We start from the raw sequence: 21,440 nt of genomic DNA, 5'->3' as shown, positions 1-21,440 counted from the left end.
TTTAGCAGAATTCAGTGTTCTGATTTAAAAATAGGCCAATCACGTGATTCACCCAGATCTGAGGAGTTTATTTCTGAACGTGTGAGGCTTCTGATTCATTATCTTCTGTAGGTGAATAACCAGTGAGCGGTAGAAGTATTCACACTACAAACCTGCCTTTATGATTAATCAAATACAACCTTTTTTCAGGTCAAAATGAAGCTCTCCACTCAAAACCATTTAATCTTTCTGAAAAACCAAACTTTGCCCTCAGACAGACACACAAGCCCTCGAAAACACACACACTATAGCATAGTCTTACACACTGGTGAGATAAATTCAAAACAATACTACAAAATCCGGTAATATGCTAATTATGGTGCTTGTGGTAACTTCTCCCCCTCAAAAACCTTTTCACTTGATGAACACAACAAAAAACAAAAGTTTGGAAAGATCACCAAGGTTTTTTTTTTTTTTTTTTTTTTTTTACGTCTCTTATGCTCATCAACCTTGCATTTATTTGCTCAAAAATACAGAACCGATAAAAAAGGGATAGTAAAGATTTATATCACAGTTTTTCTGAATTGCTAAAGCACTAAACCCCATTCTGTGAACTAAATTCTCAATAGCCTAAACCATAAACCTGTCGAATAAATCAGTCTTTCTGCAAAACCTTAAACAAGTTCAGGCAGTTAGACACTTTGCAAATCTCATGCACTCTTAGCAAAACACTAAATACATCCTGACTCACTAAAACGAAGGGTTACGCAGGTAACCTAGGTTCTGTGAATGAAGTCAACACGCCACAGTATGGGTCAGCCTCGCTAAGGATGAGCTGTCAGGAGACGGTATATCAAATTAACCATGCCCCGCTTGCAATCACCTCTTATAAATACAGGTGTTAATCAGCTGGCCCTTTCTCTTTTTCCGACTGGCTCGAAGAAGTCCCCGAATGACCACGCTTCGTGGCGTGTTGACTTCATTCACAGAACCTAGGTTACCTGCGTAACCCTTCGTTCTATTTCATTTCAGTCAACACGCCACAGTATGGGTCAACTGTGTACCAGATAAGGTCATGAGGGGAAATCTAGCGGGGCAATAACCAGGACATGATTAATGCAACAGAACCTTTATTAGTTATTAGTATATATTAGTATTATATTAGACAAAGGGGGATGAGCACTGCATCCATATGTGGCGGAGCGGGGTTCGCTCAGGCAGTTCTAATTAACCTATTTTCGACTACGCCACCTGGGGAATTTCACCCCAGGAATCTAACGGTACCTCTAATGTAGAAGGCACGCACAGGTCCTAATCACTTTGAGTCAGAGACACAGATGAATTGCAAAAAAAGATGTACATTTATTTTATTAATCGTTAAAAGACATTTGTCATTAAAAGGTGTTGACCAGCAATCACTTCAATTTGCTGAATTCTAATGTTGGCTGTGGAGGGAACTGGGCATACCCAGGGGGCAGTCTCGGGATATCACCTTTTTGGAAATTACTCTACTCAGTGCACACACACACCAGCACAGCACACTCAACGACTCATGTCAGAGAAGACCACGGCACACAGTGAGGACACCACCACCTAATTTTGTCACTTGTCTGCCCCCAGGTGCCCAGGACCTGCCAAAAAGCAAAAGGAAAGAGACATTAACCAGTGATATGTAAACAAAATAATATATAAACAAAATAATAAATAAACAAAATAAACTTGGTTTACAATTTCAGGAGGGGACCAGTTCCTTGGTCCCGACCTGATCGTCACACATTAAAACCCAAAAAAACAAGAAAACTCTGTAAACAAAAGATCACAATTTCAGCAGCATAAGTCAACCAAAAATAATATATAAATCCACCAACACAATAATTGAGTCGGAAACAAATACAAATTCAGAAAACCACTCACTCATTAACATGAGTCAAAGTAATAAACAAAAAGAAAACAAAATAAACTCAAAACATACCACGGTTACAAAGTCACCGTCAGTGGAAATAGTTCGTTTGAAACGAATTACTTGATGCGGTTCACCGAACCGGTTCACTTGCGATGGTTCACCCAGAATGGGTTACTTGAAGTGATTCTCAAAAACAGTTCGCTCGGATGATTCGCTGGAAACGATTCACTTAGAACCATTCACCTGGCGTGAAACAGAACAAAACAAACCGAACAGCACAAAACAGAACAGTAGCTGGTAAGGCACAGCGCAAACAGGCTCCACAATGAAGCACCAGGCAGATAACTCTCGTTCAGAAGGGCGATATTGTCCTTATCGCATGCCTAAAAACAAAACAGAGGATGTTACGCTGAGAGTTCTTCCCCCTTGGCTTCATGCTCTAACAGTGACTCTATACTCACAACTGAGCACGCTGTCCCGGGATCAATATACGATGAATAGGGCCGAATGCCTCCGACAACGCTCACCGGCGCAGACAGATCTTACACTACAGTGGGCATACGGATTAATCAGACTAATCGCTCAGTCAAACAACTCATAGAAACGTGGTTTACAAAACGCTGTTGCACACAAATGCTTCTCCTACCTGTCTCAGATGTCCACATTCAACTCTCCCGACAACAGTGACCAGCAAACAGCGCTGCCAGTGGCTAGCAGCTTCGGCGAAACTTTTACGAGCGGCAACACAGCTGGCCGTGGCTCGATCAAACAGCAGCAGGGCACATGGGATGACATCACGTCCCTGGACGATGACGCATGCCAAAGAGCAGGTAGGCCGTGCTCTTATTTGCACCGGACGCTGGGCCATTGGCCACACATTAAACAATTACGAGTGGGAGGGGCGATAGACCGTCCTGCTACACATACATTTTGTAAAGGTGCGGGGGGGGCGATGACAGACCGAAGGGGAGAACATTGTAACCATTCCTGTGGTTCCTGTGAATTGGGATATGAAAGTAAGCATCCTGGAGGTCCACTGTTGTGAACCAATCCCCTTGTCTGATGAAGGTTAAAAGGGTTGATATGTTGAGCATATGGAAAGGCAGTCGTTTCAAATGACGGTTGAATCCCTTGAGATTGAGGATGGGACGAAGACCCCCATCCTTTTTTGGAATCAGGAAATAGGTGTAATAAAACCCCTGCCCCATTGTTCCCAAGGGCAGGTGTGTTATTTTCCTAAAAGGACCGATACCTCTGCTGTGAGAGACTTGCACTGGTTCTCGTCTCCCAGAACAGTAGGGACAATCCCTTGAAACTTTGGTGGTTTTGATCTGAACTGGAGCCTGTATCCGAACTCCAAGGTGCTTAGCACCCATGGACATTGGGTGCATTGGCGCCAGTGGAGGAGCTGTTGTCTGGAAAAGTGTGTGGCCGGAGACTGATTGTCAGCGACGATTTCTTCCGCCTGACATCCGTGTGATGGAAGACTCTGCCTGTCTGCCCCTACGAAAGGACTGTCGAACTCCTTGGCCTGGTCCCCCTAGAGCCCCTTGGCCGGCATTTCTTCGCTGCCCTGGGTAGGCCTGGGTTAACGATTCCGGGCAAGTCCAGCTACTGCTCCCCGCTGATGTCCGAGGCCCACGAATAACTGGTGCCCGACGCACAGAGCGTGTCAACTCCCTTGTCTTACGGGACTGCTCCAGTGCTGCCTCTGAAGGGGGCCCAAAGACCTCGCCAGGGATCAATGGAGCTGCTACGACTGCCATGCAGTCAGGCCCGTCGCGACAAGGCAGGCAAACCAAGCAATTGCTTGGGGCCCCGAGCTGGCCTGGGGCCCCAAGACAACGACTGGTTAAGAATAAAATGCAACGACAAACTGTGTGAGCGCCCCTTTGATAGTCAATGCAGTAAAGTGCAATGACACTGTTATCGGGATCCCCCTCAAGGGGGCCCCTCTTAGTAGTCGCTGACAGCAGCCAGCCAACCACGCGATCTCGCTGCCGGCAAAATACAAAAACTCCTCGGCAGTCATCATGAAGCGGAATTATGCTTCAGGAAGCCAGAAAAGAATTAAGAGAAAGGAAGAGGAGGATAAGAAAAAACAAGATAGTGGTAAGTAGGGGTGTAACGATACACGTATTCGTATTGAACCGTTCGGTATGAGGCTTTCGGTTCGGTGTTCGGTACGCATTTTCAAACCGAACGGTTCGTTGGATCATTTTTCCTGCCGACCAAAATTTCGTTATTTCAAATGTAGGCGCGTTGCGCGTGGCAAGCGCGCTCATAATGTAGAGACACCGGCGCGACAACATTGCCCAGCATCAAATGTGCAAATGTAATGCAAGCGGAACGAAACTGGGCTACTCGTTATTGTGTGGTTGACGGACCGTTGTTTATCAGTTTGGACCAAAGCAGCGCGAGCCGATCGTGATCATGCGACACTGTTACTACACAGCGCTAATAAGAGATCCAGTAAAGAAAGCATTTGAATTCGCCACAGAAGTAATAACATCGCTGCGAGATCTAGTGAGAAACATTCACATAGTTTGGCAGGAATAGTAGGCTATAATGCCTTCAAGTAACATTACGTCGGTTTTATTTTGACATTATGAATACAATGCCCTCAAATGTTAATCTTAACTAAAATAAACATTTGTTTATAACTACTACAATATTACATTTAATTTTTTCCAAGGAGCTGTTTTGTTTTATATGCTCCTAAGAAGAGTCAATTATAGCTCCAGAATTGCTCAAAGTAAAAAGAAATCATATTTTATGATGCTAGTTATAATTAAAAAAAGAAGAAAAATAAATAAATCAAGGAAATTGGCATTTCTTTCTTTTTGCTGTATCGAAAACATACCGAACCGTGTGTATCGTATTGAACCGAACCGTGAATTTTGTTACACCCCTAGTGGTAAGTGATAAATTACACTGGATAAAATAGCTCCACTTGTCTTGTACAAATGGTGTAATTTTGCAGCAGGTAGGCTAGAAAAAATATGTTTATGTTAGCTACCTGCCTGACGGCAAATGCTGCTTGTAACAAACAGTTAGTGCAACTTTTTTTTCGAACGGACGGAATTATAATATGTTTTTTATTGGGGGGGCCTCCATGTCCATTTTGCTTGGGGCCCCCAAATTCCTTCAAACAGCCCTGCATGCAGTCTTGGTCCAAAAGATTGGCCTGGGACAGCCATACTTGACGACGCGCTTGAACCACACTGGCCACCAATTGTCCCAGAGCTTGGGCATGTGCACTTGTTCCTCGGATCAGCATGTCAACCACCCGTAATGCTTTTGGAATGTCTTCACTCGTCAAGGTAGAGGACAAATCCTGCAGTATACCCTCTAAATTAGTGGTTCTCAACGGGGGCGTTCAGAGAACAACGGGGGGCGTTGGAAGTAAGATTTTTGAAAGGGGGGCGTTCAGGTGTAAATATATAACGCAAATTTCTGTTCATTTACTTTTATTAATTTTAAGCATTTAGTAATTTATTTGTAATAAACACTTTAAGTGGGATATTTAAAATGTGTTAGATCTATGTATATGTTAAATTATGTTGTAAAACATATGCGCAGAGTGTGATGCGCGTGCGCGTGAAAGAATACGTCAGCAGCGCTCAAAAAAACATTCATCCGCAGCCGCTCTACTCCTGACCGCAAGTCCCCCGTCAGTGTTGTAGGTAGGTACTCGGCAGGTTTTTTTGTGTTCATTTCTATTGCATTACAATTGAAAGCAGTATCAATAATGTCAAAAATATGATGTGCAGTCAAGTTCGGGTGTGTGTATATGCTGTTTAAATGAGTGTTCTCACCGATACGCTTGTTGTGATTCGCGGAGTTTTGACGAGTTGTATTTTGACGACTTGATATTATTTTTTATATATCAAGATTCTTTCTAAAATCTTCCAGTTTAATGCGACATGTAGCCTAAGGGTCCGGGTATCGGTCAGGGGATCTCTAGATAATCCGTAATTCGTTTGTAATTATAAAACAAAAATACAGTTTTTCTGTTTTTTGTTTCAAAACGAAAAACCAAATAACCGTTTTTGGTGTCAGAATCAAAAAACGAAAAACCAATTAAAAACTTAACTAATATAACGTTTTTTAGTACAACTAAAGTAGCACTGGGTGTGAAAAAAGCACTTTAGTTAACTGAAATAAAAATTAAAACGAATAAAATAATAACTCTGGCTGTTAGGGAGAATTAAACATTTGTAAGACCATTGGTGACCTGTAACTTCAGATTAAGACAAGTGAACTAATTTTATATGTAGCTTAGGATAGCAGGTAGACTATTTATTTATAAGTTTCTATTATTTAATTCACATTTTAGTTTTGTAACATATTTATAACCCTTCTTGCTATGTTGCTCAACCAGCAGAGGTCACTCTACCCCCTTCTGTGCACCGACTCTTTCTGTGGCGACAACAGGCAACAAGGGTTTGACCTTTTGACTTGTGTTTATCAAAGAGAAGGCAAGCACTGCTACCAACAGAAGCTAATCACTGAGTTTGAAGGGTGTGCAGAACTTCACCTGCCTTCCAGCTCCTCTTTCTATGGCACTATAGCTGCTAAAAACTCTCAGCTTCCACCATCTACTGTTACCCCTTCTGTGTCAAAACAAAACTCTTCCAAAACAAATCTATAAAGTTGTATACTTTTTATTTTCCTTTGCATTTTTCTCCAGTGTAATATACTTATTATGTTAGTAAAGTAGATGAAATATTTTGTATGCAGCTTGTAGTTCTCATTAGTTATGTAGACCTACTTGTGTGTGAAACCTAGCATTACTCAGTCAAAAATGATCTCTAGCTCTGGGACTTTCAGATCTTTTAGTGCTTTTTGGGTTTAATTCTGTTTGATGAACCACCAGGGAAAGGCAATGCTCTGTACTCTTGCTACTTGTGTAAAGTAAAATAAAAGTGAAGTTAAATCATTTAGTTTTTCTCCCTGGTACTCGTGTCAGGGCCTCCAGAGTTTCCCCAATACCTGGAGGATGTGAGCCTGTGCACTGTGTGCAGGGTTTAAGGACTGATGATAGTAGCAAGACTGGCCCCAGTCACCTACCATCACTCTCTCTTCAAATAAATGCTGGACTGGCAGGACAAAGCAGCACCACTCCTTCCTCCGGCACCATAAAAGGGCCTTGTTGTCACTTTCAGATATTTACATCATGGTTTATGGTAAGCCACATCTTTGAATTGTGGCACTACTTTTGTGGAATTGGATGATGTCAACTTATGTCTTTAAATACAGATGAACATCATAATGTACAACGGTACAGTGAAGCAGGGCTCTGCATTGCAACTCTTTCACTTGCATATATGCCCTTAAATGATTTACAAGCATAGTGGGTGAGTGAAGACTAAAACCTACTGTAAATGTTATAATGTTAAGGTTATATTATACTTTTATACATTTATACTAGTTCCTCCTCCAGGTTGTGGTTATAGCCTCTGCAGTGGACAGATGTAGATTTAGCCAGAGCCAGGATGTCATTGTGCCAATACAGCCTCCTCCTGAGAGCAACACACTCCCCTTGTAGTGTTTTACATCTGCTTTACTGAAGTTATAGATAATAAATAATGTTCACCAATCTTTTTTACATAAAGTGTGGTGTTGGTTGTGCATGTGGCAAAATCAGTATGTTAAAAACGTTATATTAGGTCAGTTTTAGTCTACAATCACCTCGCTAACTATAGTTACTTTTAGTTTGAAAGTGTTACCGGTTACTTTCGCTTCCAAAAAAGGAATAGACCATGTGACTTCCGTTTTTGGTTTATAAACGAAAAACGAATTGACTGAAGTTCAAAGACTCTCTTCATTCTTTGTTCAAAAAGGAATAACGATAAAATGATCGCCAAAAACGTAAAACGGGCCGTTTTTAATTGGTTTTTCGTTTTTTGATTCTGACACCAAAAACGGTTATTTGGTTTTTCGTTTTGAAACAAAAAACAGAAAAACGGTATTTTCGTTTTATAATTACAAACGAATTACGGATTATCTAGAGCTATGTATCGTTACTTTTTTAAAAATTATTTTTCCATTTTTCCACTATTTCCAGTCATAGACCAGCGTTCAAGCAATGACTAGAATCAGCATTCACGTGCTCAAAAATGTCTTTGGCGCTGACAAAAATCTGGTGGTGCCGAGAATCCAGCGCTGACTAGAATCACAAAGCGGAAGAATGGAAAGTTGACAAGCCATTAAAAGTAAAGTTCCCATTCACTCCGGCGACGAATTTTAAAATGAATTAAACTAAATTCTATTTATAAGGTAATACTTTTACATTTTTAAGCATTAACTTATTCCAATCCCTAATGCCAAAATGTTTTCTTTGTTCAAGTAATTTACTGGAAGACAGTAAGGAGAAAATGACAATTTGATGGATAATTTAAATGTATTCTGCAATCACATTTTGGTAATGTATTAATTCCGCCGTCACATCTGAGCGCGAAACGCTGCTTGGGTAGTTTCAAGATATAAAAATAATTAATAACACAATAATAATTTAATTGTTCATACGTGTTTATTCTTGTTAGATTTTCTTTTTTTTTACTGATTATGAACACAAATTAATCACAACAAACCAAATTAATTGTAATTGTATTAATTATACCATTGATGAAAACAAGCTGATACCAAGGTATTTTAGGCCTACAATTCTAACATAATTTTTCATGAAAAATCATGATTGTATTTATTTATTTTTTCGAAAGTAAGGTTAATGTAAGCAGCTTCTTGCAATACTCTCCTAAATGCGTAATAAAACCTAAGTGCAAACATTACCGCTTTAATGACCGCCCTTTATTTTTCAGTGCATTTGTTTTACAATATATGGCTATCATGGGATTAATATTATACCTATTATTATGTAGTAGTGTAATGTAGACAGACACAACTAAAAGAGGTTTGAATTTTTCTTTGTTTAATTTGCACACTGAATATGGGTTGGAGCTTTTAATTTTGAACTCTCAAAGTGCACCAGATTGATGAATTTAACACTAAAATGCACAAAATTTTCTTACAGGGGGGCATGCCCCCCAACGCCCCTAGAAGGCCCGAGGTCCACCCACCACAGATTTACCAAAAATGCTGTGAGAAACACTGGGATTGCTATACCAATGCAGTTTATTGCTTGTTTTTTGGATTAATCACTGGAGTATAGTTCAGTTGTATTAATAAATGAAAATGTTTCACTTATTTCATCTGTTAACTCTCACTTGTTCCTGCTCGCTCATTAGTTTGGGGGTGGGGGCGTTCAGGGACCTGGATATTGGATAGGGGGCGCTGGCCCAAAAAATGTTGAGAACCACTGCCCTAAATAAACCAACAGGAGGGAATTGGTGCATGCCAGTCTTGCAGACAAGGCAGAGGCATGATAGGTTCTTTTTAGCTGACTGTCAATTAACCTACAATGCTTGTTAGGGTGTATAGCATCTTTGCCAGCCCTGGTGGTTGCTCCTGCCAACATAGCAAATGTGGGCCCAATCTGAGGAGCTGAAGCAAGCCCGTAAGCTGCCGCCCCTGCCAGGTTGCCCAGCTGTGTCTTAGGGAGGGCAGTGGAACCTGGTACTTTCCATGAAGAATGCAACTCTGTCACAAAGTCTGGAAGTATAGGCAAACCTTCCCTTTTTCGGCGCTGAGAGCCTCTATCAAACACCGAAGTTGATGTTGAGGCAGGTTGTGAAGTCAGGTTCACCCGCTCTGCTGCTCTATCAATCTCTGCCTTATCTGATGGATCCAAAGGAACAGGATCCGAGGCCTGAGAAGAATAATCCTCCATTTCTGAACCAGAGATGTCCTCTTGATCTGATGGCATAGAATTGCCTTCCCTTCCAAACACTCCAGATGCTATCACAGATATCTCATCTGGGTGGCGGCATGGCTGTTTTTGCACCAGTTCCCCAGGGCCTGGAGGCCCCACCGCCCACTGTTGTGCCTGTAACAAATTATTCAGAGTCTCTTGCATTCCTTGCATTTGCCTCTGAAGATGGTCCACGTCCCCTTCTACATGTTTGCGCTTGCGAGATTGCTTACGCCTGACACCTTCTTCTTGAAGATCCTGCTCAGGCCGATGTACTTGTCCTGCAGGGATCTCTGCTGGAAAACCAATGTCGTCTTCCTCTTGTATCTTAATAGGGAAGTGAAAAATAGCTCAGCTAACTTTTGTCTTCACAGACAAAGAGGTTTCTTTGGCTGAAATGGCAAATGAAAACCTCTTCACGCTGTGTTTTTAAACAGCTTACTTCAACCTGGTAGCTTTCACCTTTACAGTTGAAACTAATAATTATTATTAACTAATAAACATTATTAACTAATAATACTCACCTTTTCAAACAGAATTAACACGGTAGCTTTAATCCTCTCGGATAAGAGGCTCTTTCACAAACAGCACGCGGCAACGCGGTAACTTTCACCCTCACAGGCAAAGAGGCTCCCGTCAGCCAGCTACTTTAAGTAAAAAAAGGAAGCAAATATTACCGTCTTTACCAACTCAATCGTTAGCCAGGAGGCAAAAAAAGAGAGGGCCGGCTGATTAACACCTGTATTTATAAGAGGTGATTGCAAGCGGGGCGTGGTTAATTTGATATACCGTCTCCTGACATCTCATCCTTAGCGAGGCTGACCCATACTGTGGCGTGTTGACTGAAATGAAATGGAACCCAATTTGCAGAGTGATGAACTTGTTTCGCAAAACACTAAACACAGGAAAGCAAAAGTTAAGCACTACTGAAACACACCTGTCCTTGTTTACACACAACGATTCAAAATTGTTCACACATTTTTCTATTTATGTGATCAGAAGGTACAAAACTTAAGCCAGTTCAAGGTGCACAGATGGCATGGGGTTATCTAACAATAAATAATATGAGAGGTAGAGGAAGAGTATGTATACGAGGTGGTGGACGAAGAGGAAGAGCAAGACCAAGAATGGTAGCCTGGCAAGCCAGACCTACATCAAGATGTTAGGTCTGGCAACTCACCATAGACACGGCTCAATCCGAGGGACGGGATAAATGGCTGTCTTTCAAATTCACTCTGCACGCAATAGGACAGCGCTTCAACCAACCAGAGCGTTTTCCCAACAGAGGAGCTAACGTTAGTTGATAGATTCAACTTTTGAATATGGCCGGCAAAACTACGAACACATCTTCCTTTTTTAAGAATGACTTAAGTGCCGTTCTTTGCTCTTTTCTCAAAGAAAAACTTAACTCCAAGTCCTCCAGAGTCGCGGCCAAAGCCGATTTGAAAGACTATTCGCCAGAAGCAGCAACTCTTCTTTGTTTTCAAGTAGTAGGGAACCGTCGCAACTCTGTCGTCATTATGTTAAGCCCGCCCCGCCTACTCTATACACGATGTGATTGGCCTGACCCAATTTAGGTTTTTACAGCTCCGAAAGTCAACTGAGAGTTGCTAGACTGCCCTGGCTGCAAAATACATTTTGCTGCCGCTAGGGTGCATCTAGATTTCTAGGCTACAAGAATGGTAATTTCAGATTAAATTAAAGCTGCAAGCATCATTTATCAGGGTTCAAGCATTTAAGGCCTTTAAGCACAAAAGCATCAAAAGTTATTAAGTTTTATTTAGCAAGCATGTAACCACTGACATCATAGATGGAAAAGACCATTTAAAGCCAATACAGGCAATGTACCATAGGAAATATATGGTTTTAAAGCTTTTTGACAGTTATAGCGCCACCCATGGTCCGATCTCCATACAATTTTGCATGCTTGTTAATGATGTTATGTCACATCTGCTCACCATTTTTTGTGAAGTTCTGAGTTTTCCTTTAGGATTTATAGGCTTTTGAGTGTATTTTGCCACACCCATTTACTAAATGACCCTGTTACAGCCACCCAAATGCAAAAGTTCAACTTTTTTTCGATGATTATTGATCTAGAGAGTCCAGAGAATTGTCCTAGACTGGTTTGGTTCCGATCGGGCGAAAAACCAGGGACTAGTTCGCAAAAGTAGGTTTTGGACAAAATTCGACATAGCAGAAAATCTTTCCTGCCTAAATCGAAATTGGAGATACACATTTTGTCCGCCTTGAGCCAGGGATTGCAGTGCCGTAAGACACTTAAGCGATTTTTGGTTGCTGTAGCGCCACCTATGGGCCAATCGGGGTCATACTCTGATAGGTTCTCCCCAAATTGAGGCCTACCATCTGGCCAGGTTTCAAGTCTCTAGGCCTTACGGTTTGGCCTGCACAATGCATTTTACAAATCCTTACAATTACAATAGGGTTTCAGCATTTCATGCTTGAACCAGAGCATGTGAGCGGAGTGGAGCGGGAGCGAGCGGGGAGCGGGAGCGGGCGGATCTTGGACAGAGCGCAAACTCGCTGGGAAGAAAACAAAAGGTTAGCAAATTGAATACGGTAACTTGTAACAAAGTGTAAATTAAATATAGCCTAATATTCAAACAAATTCGTTTTTTCATTCAAGTAGACCTAATGGTTCGTTTTATTTAGCCAAATTTGTGTCATCCGTAATAATATTTATATTATTAGGCCCATTTATTCGTTTAATTTTACAGCAGTTTGTGTGTATGGAAGCCAATTTAAATTTTAATCGTGCGCGTTGGGCAAAAGTTCACTTATCAAAATTCTGGCCTTATAGTTAATTTACTTTTAAAAAAATGTATGTATATTTTTGTTTATATAATTTCTATTTATATTATTAGGCCCATTTATTCGTTTAATTTTACAGGACTTTTTGTGTAGGCTATATTCCTTCTTACATAGGCCTGTAATTTGAAATAAAACATTTCTATTTGAAAAATGTTGTTGTTACTCATTAGTTCTTTAGGAGGTAAGGCTGTGGTCATAGCTAAAAGTGATATACATGTAGATTTTTTTTCCTTTTTTGGAGCAAGCGGGGGGGTGATTTGAGTGGAGCGCGAAGCAAACCTCGTTGAACGCTGAGCGATAATGAGCGGAGCGGACTGATGTAGCTTTGAGCGGGGGAGCGGAGGGGTGAACAGTTCCGTGAGCGATGAGCGGAGATTCTCACCGCTCTACTCCGCTCACATGCTCTGGCTTGAACCCTTAATTAGAGCAACTGTGATAAACCATGTTCTTTTCCTTGGAAGGACAAAGAGTTCAACATAATCTGAGCCGATTCTCTGTGCCCAACATAATCAGAACATTCAGAGAACAAAACAGGTCATTTTTTACACTGTATTTTCATAATTTCAATGAGTACTTCACTTTGTCAATATAAATGGACTGCATTTATATAGCGCTTTCACAGACTATTTTCATATTTAGTAATTTCCATTACTATTTTTACTACATGTGTATGTTTGTTTTTTATATTTTAACAGTAATTCAATTCACGCAATTCAAGTCCACATTACAATTTACAGTGATCTGTAAAATCATAGCCACCAAAATCATGGCCACCAAAGCGCTGTACATATAGCCTCACATTCACCCATTCACTCACTCATTCATACACCGACGGCGGTGTCAGCCATGCAAGGCGCCATCCAGCTGGTCGGGAGCAGCTGGGGTTAGGTGTCTTGCTCATGGACACCTCGACACTTGGACAAGTGGAACCGGGGATTGAACCACCAACCTTTTGGTTTGTAGACAACCTACATGAACCACTCAGCCACTGCCGCCCCATTAACTTAATATACTGTTAAGTTGACTGGGGAAATAAAGAAAAGCTTTCCTAACATACAACATTTTATATATTTTACTGTGAGTAATTTCCATTACTATTTTTACTACATGTGTATGTTTGTTTTTTATATTTTAACAGTAATTCAATTCACGCAATTCAAGTCCACATTACAATTTACAGTGATCTGTTATCAGAGGAAACTGTCTAAGTTATGTATTTCAGAAATGTACATATACAAAATCACAGTTAGCTAAAAATATAATGCAGATACAATGAGCTCACTAAAGTAATGAATACTTGTTTGTTGACAAATGATTATGATTTTTAGAAAATATAGCATTGGTGCATGTTGATTCAGAGTTAGCTTCATCTGAAGTCTTCACAGGAGTTGGGTCATCTGAAGTCTTCGCAGGAGTTGGCGACGTCTCTTCACAGGTGTTGGGTCATCTGAAGTCTTCGTAAGTGTTGGGTCATCTGAAGTCTTCACAGGTGTTGGGTCATCTGAAGTCTTCGCAGGAGTTGGCGACGTCTCTTCACAGGTGTTGGGTCATCTGAAGTCTTCGCAGGAGTTGGCGACGTCTCTTCACAGGTGTTGGGTCATCTGAAGTCTTCGCAGGAGTTGGCGACGTCTCTTCACAGGTGTTGGGTCATCTGAAGTCTTCACAGGTGTTGGGTCATCTGAAGTCTTCGTAGGTGTTGGGTCATCTGAAGTCTTCGCAGGTGTTGGGTCATCTGAAGTCTTCACAGGAGTTGGGTCATCTGAAGTCTTCGTAGGAGTTGGCGACGTCTCTTCACAGGTGTTGGGTCATCTGAAGTCTTCGTAAGTGTTGGGTCATCTGAAGTCTTCACAGGTGTTGGGTCATCTGAAGTCTTCGTAGGAGTTGGCGACGTCTCTTCACAGGTGTTGGGTCATCTGAAGTCTTCGCAGGAGTTGGCGACGTCTCTTCACAGGTGTTGGGTCATCTGAAGTCTTCGCAGGAGTTGGCGACGTCTCTTCACAGGTGTTGGGTCATCTGAAGTCTTCACAGGTGTTGGGTCATCTGAAGTCTTCGTAGGTGTTGGGTCATCTGAAGTCTTCACAGGTGTTGGGTCATCTGAAGTCTTCACAGGTGTTGGGTCATCTGAAGTCTTCGAAGGAGTTGGCGACGTCTATTCACAGGTGTTGGGTCATCAAAGTCTTCACAGGTGTTGGGTCATCTGAAGTCTTTCTTAGGAGTTGGCACCGTCTCTTCACAGGTGTTTGGTCATCTGAAGTCTTCGCAGGTGTTGGGTCATCTGAAGTCTTCACAGGTGTTGGGTCATCTGAAGTCTTCACAGGTGTTGGGTCATCTGAAGTCTTCGCAGGTGTTGGGTCATCTGAAGTCTTCGCAGGAGTTGGCGACGTCTCTTTACAGGTGTTGGGTCATCTGAAGTCTTCACAGGTGTTGGGTCATCTGAAGTCTTCGCAGGTGTTGGGTCATCTGAAGTCTTCGCAGGAGTTGGCGATGTCTCTTCACAGGTGTTGGGTCATCTGAAGTCTTCGCAGGTGTTGGGTCATCTGAAGTCTTCGCAGGTGTTGGGTCATCTGAAGTCTTCGCAGGAGTTGGCGACGTCTCTTTACAGGTGTTGGGTCATCTGAAGTCTTCGCAGGTGTTGGGTCATCTGAAGTCTTCGCAGGTGTTGGGTCATCTGAAGTCTTCGCAGGTGTTGGGTCATCTGAAGTCTTCGCAGGAGTTGGCGACGTCTCTTTACAGGTGTTGGGTCATCTGAAGTCTTCGCAGGTGTTGGGTCATCTGAAGTCTTCGCAGGAGTTGGTGACGTCTCTTCACAGGTGTTGTGTCATCTGAAGTCTTCACAGGTGTTGGATCATCTGAAGCCTTCGTAGGAGTTGGCGACGTCTCTTCACAGGTGTTGGGTCATCTGAAGTCTTCGCAGGTGTTGGGTCATGTGAAGTCTTCGCAGGTGTTGGGTCATCTGAAGTCTTCGCAGGAGTTGGCGACGTCTCTTTACAGGTGTTGGGTCATCTGAAGTCTTCGCAGGTGTTGGGTCATCTGAAGTCTTCACAGGTGTTGGGTCATCTGAAGTCTTCGCAGGAGTTGGTGATGTCTCTTCACAGGTGTTGGGTCATCTGAAGTCTTCGCAGGAGTTGGTGACGTCTCTTCACAGGTGTTGGGTCATCTGAAGTCTTCACAGGTGTTGGATCATCTGAAGCCTTCGTAGGAGTTGGCGACGTCTATTCACAGGTGTTGGGTCATCTGAAGTCTTCACAGGTGTTGGGTCATCAAAGTCTTCACAGGTGTTGGGTCATCTGAAGTCTTCGTAGGAGTTGGCACCGTCTCTTCACAGGTGTTTGGTCATCTGAAGTCTTCGCAGGTGTTGGGTCATCTGAAGTCTTCACAGGTGTTGGGTCATCTGAAGTATTCACAGGTGTTGGGTCATCTGAAGTCTTCGCAGGTGTTGGGTCATCTGAAGTCTTCGCAGGTGTTGGGTCATCTGAAGTCTTCGCAGGAGTTGGCGACGTCTCTTTACAGGTGTTGGGTCATCTGAAGTCTTCGCAGGTGTTGGGTCATCTGAAGTCTTCGCAGGTGTTGGGTCATCTGAAGTCTTCGCAGGTGTTGGGTCATCTGAAGTCTTCGCAGGAGTTGGCGACGTCTCTTTACAGGTGTTGGGTCATCTGAAGTCTTCGCAGGTGTTGGGTCATCTGAAGTCTTCGCAGGAGTTGGCGACGTCTCTTCACAGGTGTTGTGTCATCTGAAGTCTTCACAGGTGTTGGATCATCTGAAGCCTTCGTAGGAGTTGGCGACGTCTCTTCACAGGTGTTGGGTCATCTGAAGTCTTCGCAGGTGTTGGGTCATGTGAAGTCTTCGCAGGAGTTGGCGACGTCTCTTTACAGGTGTTGGGTCATCTGAAGTCTTCGCAGGTGTTGGGTCATCTGAAGTCTTCGCAGGTGTTGGGTCATCTGAAGTCTTCACAGGTGTTTGGTCATCTGAAGTCTTCGCAGGAGTTGGTGACGTCTCTTCACAGGTGTTGGGTCATCTGAAGTCTTCGCAGGTGTTGGGTCATCTGAAGTCTTCACAGGTGTTGGGTCATCTGAAGTCTTCACAGGAGTTGGCACTGTCTCTTGACAGGTGTTGGGTCATCTGAAGTCTTCACAGGTGTTGGGTCATCTGAAGTCTTCACAGGAGTTGCCACCGTCTCTTCACAGGTGTTGGGTCATCTGAAGTCTTCACAGGAGTTGACACCGTCTCTTCACAGGTGTTGGGTCATCTGAAGTCTTCGCAGGAGTTGGCGACGTCTCTTTACAGGTGTTGGGTCATCTGAAGTCTTCGCAGGTGTTGGGTCATCTGAAGTCTTCACAGGTGTTGGGTCATCTGAAGTCTTCGCAGGAGTTGGTGACGTCTCTTCACAGGTGTTGGGTCATCTGAAGTCTTCGCAGGAGTTGGTGACGTCTCTTCACAGGTGTTGGGTCATCTGAAGTCTTCACAGGTGTTGGATCATCTGAAGCCTTCGTAGGAGTTGGCGACGTCTCTTCACAGGTGTTGGGTCATCTGAAGTCTTCGCAGGTGTTGGATCATCTGAAGCCTTCGTAGGAGTTGGCGACGTCTCTTCACAGGTGTTGGGTCATCTGAAGTCTTCGCAGGTGTTGGGTCATCTGAAGTCTTCGCAGGAGTTGGCGACGTCTCTTTACAGGTGTTGGGTCATCTGAAGTCTTCGCAGGTGTTGGGTCATCTGAAGTCTTCGCAGGTGTTGGGTCATCTGAAGTCTTCACAGGTGTTTGGTCATCTGAAGTCTTCGCAGGAGTTGGTGACGTCTCTTCACAGGTGTTGGGTCATCTGAAGTCTTCGCAGGTGTTGGGTCATCTGAAGTCTTCACAGGTGTTGGGTCATCTGAAGTCTTCACAGGAGTTGGCACTGTCTCTTGACAGGTGTTGGGTCATCTGAAGTCTTCACAGGTGTTGGGTCATCTGAAGTCTTCACAGGAGTTGCCACCGTCTCTTCACAGGTGTTGGGTCATCTGAAGTCTTCACAGGAGTTGACACCGTCTCTTCACAGGTGTTGGGTCATCTGAAGTCTTCGTAGGTGTTGGGTCATCTGAAGTCTTCACAGGTGTTGGGTCATCTGAAGTCTTCACAGGTGTTGGGTCATCTGAAGTCTTCACAGGAGTTGACACCGTCTCTTCACAGGTGTTGGGTCATCTGAAGTCTTCGTAGGTGTTGGGTCATCTGAAGTCTTCACAGGTGTTGGGTCATCTGAAGTCTTCACAGGAGTTGGCACTGTCTCTTGACAGGTGTTGGGTCATCTGAAGTCTTCACAGGTGTTGGGTCATCTGAAGTCTTCACAGGAGTTGCCACCGTCTCTTCACAGGTGTTGGGTCATCTGAAGTCTTCACAGGAGTTGACACCGTCTCTTCACAGGTGTTGGGTCATCTGAAGTCTTCGTAGGTGTTGGGTCATCTGAAGTCTTCACAGGTGTTGGGTCATCTGAAGTCTTCACAGGTGTTGGGTCATCTGAAGTCTTCACAGGAGTTGACACCGTCTCTTCACAGGTGTTGGGTCATCTGAAGTCTTCGTAGGTGTTGGGTCATCTGAAGTCTTCACAGGTGTTGGGTCATCTGAAGTCTTCGCAGGTGTTGGGTCATCTGAAGTCTTCGCAGGTGTTGGGTCATCTAAAGTCTTCGCAGGAGTTGGTGACGTCTCTTTACAGGTGTTGGGTCATCTGAAGTCTTCACAGGTGTTGGGTCATCTGAAGTCTTCACAGGAGTTGGCGACGTCTCTTCACAGGTGTTGGGTCATCTGACGTCTTCGCAGGTGTTGGGTCATCTGAAGTCTTCACAGGTGTTGGGTCATCTGAAGTCTTCATAGGAGTTGGCACTGTCTCTTGACAGGTGTTGGGTCATCTGAAGTCTTCACAGGTGTTGGGTCATCTGAAGTCTTCACAGGAGTTGCCACCATCTCTTCACAGGTGTTGGGTCATCTGAAGTCTTCACAGGAGTTGCCACCGTCCTTTCACAGGTGTTGGGTCATCTGAAGTCTTCGCAGGTGTTGGGTCATCTGAAGTCTTCGCAGGAGTTGGCGACGTCTCTTCACAGGTGTTGGGTCATCTGAAGTCTTCACAGGTGTTGGGTCATCTGAAGTCTTCGCAGGTGTTGGGTCATCTGAAGTCTTCGCAGGTGTTGGGTCATCTGAAGTCTTCGCAGGTGTTGGGTCATCTGAAGTCTTCGCAGGAGTTGGCGACGTCTCTTCACAGGTGTTGGGTCATCTGAAGTCTTCGCAGGAGTTGGTGACGTCTCTTCACAGGTGTTGGGTCATCTGAAGTCTTCGCAGGTGTTGGGTCATCTGAAGTCTTCGCAGGTGTTGGGTCATCTGAAGTCTTCGCAGGAGTTGGCGACGTCTCTTCACAGGTGTTGGGTCATCTGAAGTCTTCGCAGGTGTTGGGTCATCTGAAGTCTTCACAGGTGTTGGGTCATCTGAAGTCTTCGCAGGTGTTGGGTCATCTGAAGTCTTCGCAGGTGTTGGGTCATCTGAAGTCTTCGCAGGAGTTAGCACCGTCTCTTCCCAGGTGTTGGGTCATCTGAAGTCTTCGCAGGTGTTGGGTCATCTGAAGTCTTTGCAGGTGTTGGGTCATCTGAAGTCTTCACAGGTGTTGGCACATCTGAAGTCTTTGCAGGTGTTGGGTCATCTGAAGTCTTCGCAGGTGTTGGCACCGTCTCTTCACAGGTGTTGGGTCATCTGATGTCTTCGCAGGAGTTGGCGATGTCTCTTCAGAGGTGTTGGGTCATCTGAAGTCTTCATAATAGGCTGGATCCAAACTGGAGCTGACACACTCTCTAGTTCCCTCAGGATGGGCATCCCAAGATAAAACACAGAAGCAAAATAGAAAATAATTAGCGTAGCTGCTCTTCTTAACATCAAGCAAGAATGATCATGTGCATTTGATCTGGTATAACTGTACAAGGGTAGGAGATGCATTATAAGAATGCTAGGCTAAAGAGATGCGTCTTTAATCTTGATTTAAACTGGGAGAGTGAGTCTGAGCCACGGACATTATCAGGAAGGCTATTCCAGAGTTTAGGAGCGAAATGTGAAAATGCTCTCCCAACAGCAAGAGGTACTTATTGTTGATATGGTCCGTCAAAACAATGCCATCCGACTGAAGCAAATATACAGATACCCTTTTAGCGATAGATCAAAGATCTACGACATCAGTACTGTATGTGCAAGTAAGAAACACTCATACTACCAACTCTATTTTGCATGACTAATTACTCTATTCTTGGCAGCCCAACTGGAAATGCATTGAGCTGAACAACTGTGTGAATGAGTTCATGTATAAGAGTAATCTTTCTTATGACAAGCTACTTTAGCGCTCACCATGGTCATCCTCACTTCATATGATCGGTGTGGTGCTAATGCTACCAACACTCGTTTCACATGACTGGCTGCATTTACGTGCTGCAGTATACATTATCGTGCACTATATGTTTGCCGATTCGTGCTAGCAAACAGTGATTTGCATGAGTAATTGCTCTATTCTTGTCAGCTCCTCTGTTGTGTTGAGCTGGAACTTTTGCATGAATGTGTTTGCGCTTAAGAGTAACTTCCTATGGCAACATCTAAAAGTGTTTGCCTCTCAGCTGTTCCACCGTTTGTTGCAAAGTCCTTTTTGTCTCATTCCGAACCGGAAATTGGTCCATGAACATCCATCTAAGGATCCGTACTTCCTCGCTTTTGGATCAAAGCTTGCCAATACTGCATTCTTGGCCCCGCGGACGTTCTCCAAGTGCATGGATGCAGCTCTGGCCCCCTCGAGGCTCCTGGGCATCTGTGTACTAAATTACCTAGAGAACTGGCTCATTCTGGCTCATTCCAGAGAGTATAGGCCCGTGCACAATGGGACGATTATTGCGTGCGCTTATCGCCAGCGTTTTTCGAGACGTTTTTTGATGCGTCTTTTGTGTTAACACCCAAGCGATTTTCACTAGCGATGCGCCGAGTGAACGTGCAAAATCACTCCCTGACAGTAGATGGCGCTTAGTGGAAATACACTGGTACACAAGGTGGCGCTGCGCAACTTTACGCTTCTGACATTTGCTTGTCACAAAGAAGAAGAACAGAGCCAGTATTTATTTATGTGCATGCCAAAACCACACTTTTTGCTAACTGGCAAGCAGAATATGGATATTTCAAGCAGCAGCAGAAATTATTTTTCTGTTGAACGAGGAAAGACGACGGAAAAGACGCCGATATTGGATACATCCCATAGTTAAGAGAAGAGAAGAACATGGGGAGTTCTATCGACTGACACAAGAGTTGAAAATGTATCATGAACGTTTTCAGGGGTATTTTAGAACGTCCGTCAGTGAGTTCTAAAAATGTATTCAACAACTGGCGCCCTCATTGACAAAAGAACAAACACACTACCGTAAACCAATCGACCCAGAGCAGCGTTTAGCCGTGTGTTTACAGTGAGTTCCTCTACATTTGTATTCACTTGAACGAATATTGTAAAAACATAAATTAAATGCTGTTGTGTGGAGTTCTAAAAACGAGTATTTGTCTATTTCAGTTTTCTAAGCACTGGGGACTTGTACCGCACTTTCGCATCCAGCTTTCGACTTGGCGTGTCAACTGTGGCTTTGATAGTGAGAGACCTTTGATGCAATTTGGCATTGCCTCAAAGATGAGCATTTGCCAGTGCCTACTGAAGAGATGTGGAGGAGTACAGCCAGGAGGTTCCATGATAGATGGATGGGAAACACATACTCATCCAGGCCCCTGCAGACTCTGGTTCTCTCTACTTTAATTATAAAGGTATGTTCTCAGTAGTTTTGCTGGCCCTAGTTGATGCTGATTTCCGCTTCCTGGTGGTTGATGTGGGGAGCTATGGCAGCAACAGTGGTCTGTAGAACATGAAATTAAACTGTAAATTTGTGCGACA

General features: G+C 43.6%; 1 protein-coding gene and 1 long non-coding RNA gene across 2 annotated transcripts in view; both read right to left on the bottom strand.

Annotated features, from left to right (window-relative positions):
* The window catches only part of LOC307164978 (uncharacterized protein), a 106,943-nt gene that overhangs the window by 55,983 nt on the left and 29,520 nt on the right, over window positions 1-21,440 (bottom strand). The window lies entirely within an intron of this gene.
* Window positions 2,186-2,639, bottom strand: LOC307165106. Its single transcript, XR_013822411.1, has 3 exons — window positions 2,529-2,639; window positions 2,344-2,429; window positions 2,186-2,265 (listed from the first exon to the last, which is right to left on the bottom strand). It is a non-coding gene; the product is annotated as an uncharacterized lncRNA (long non-coding RNA).

The sequence above is a fragment of the Squalius cephalus genome, assembly GCF_949319135.1.
Source record: "Squalius cephalus genome assembly, chromosome: 9".
Taxonomy (NCBI): Eukaryota; Metazoa; Chordata; class Actinopteri; order Cypriniformes; family Leuciscidae; genus Squalius; species Squalius cephalus.
The sequence above is the reverse complement of the archived record's forward strand: the minus strand, read 5'-3'. Positions and strand labels throughout refer to the sequence as shown.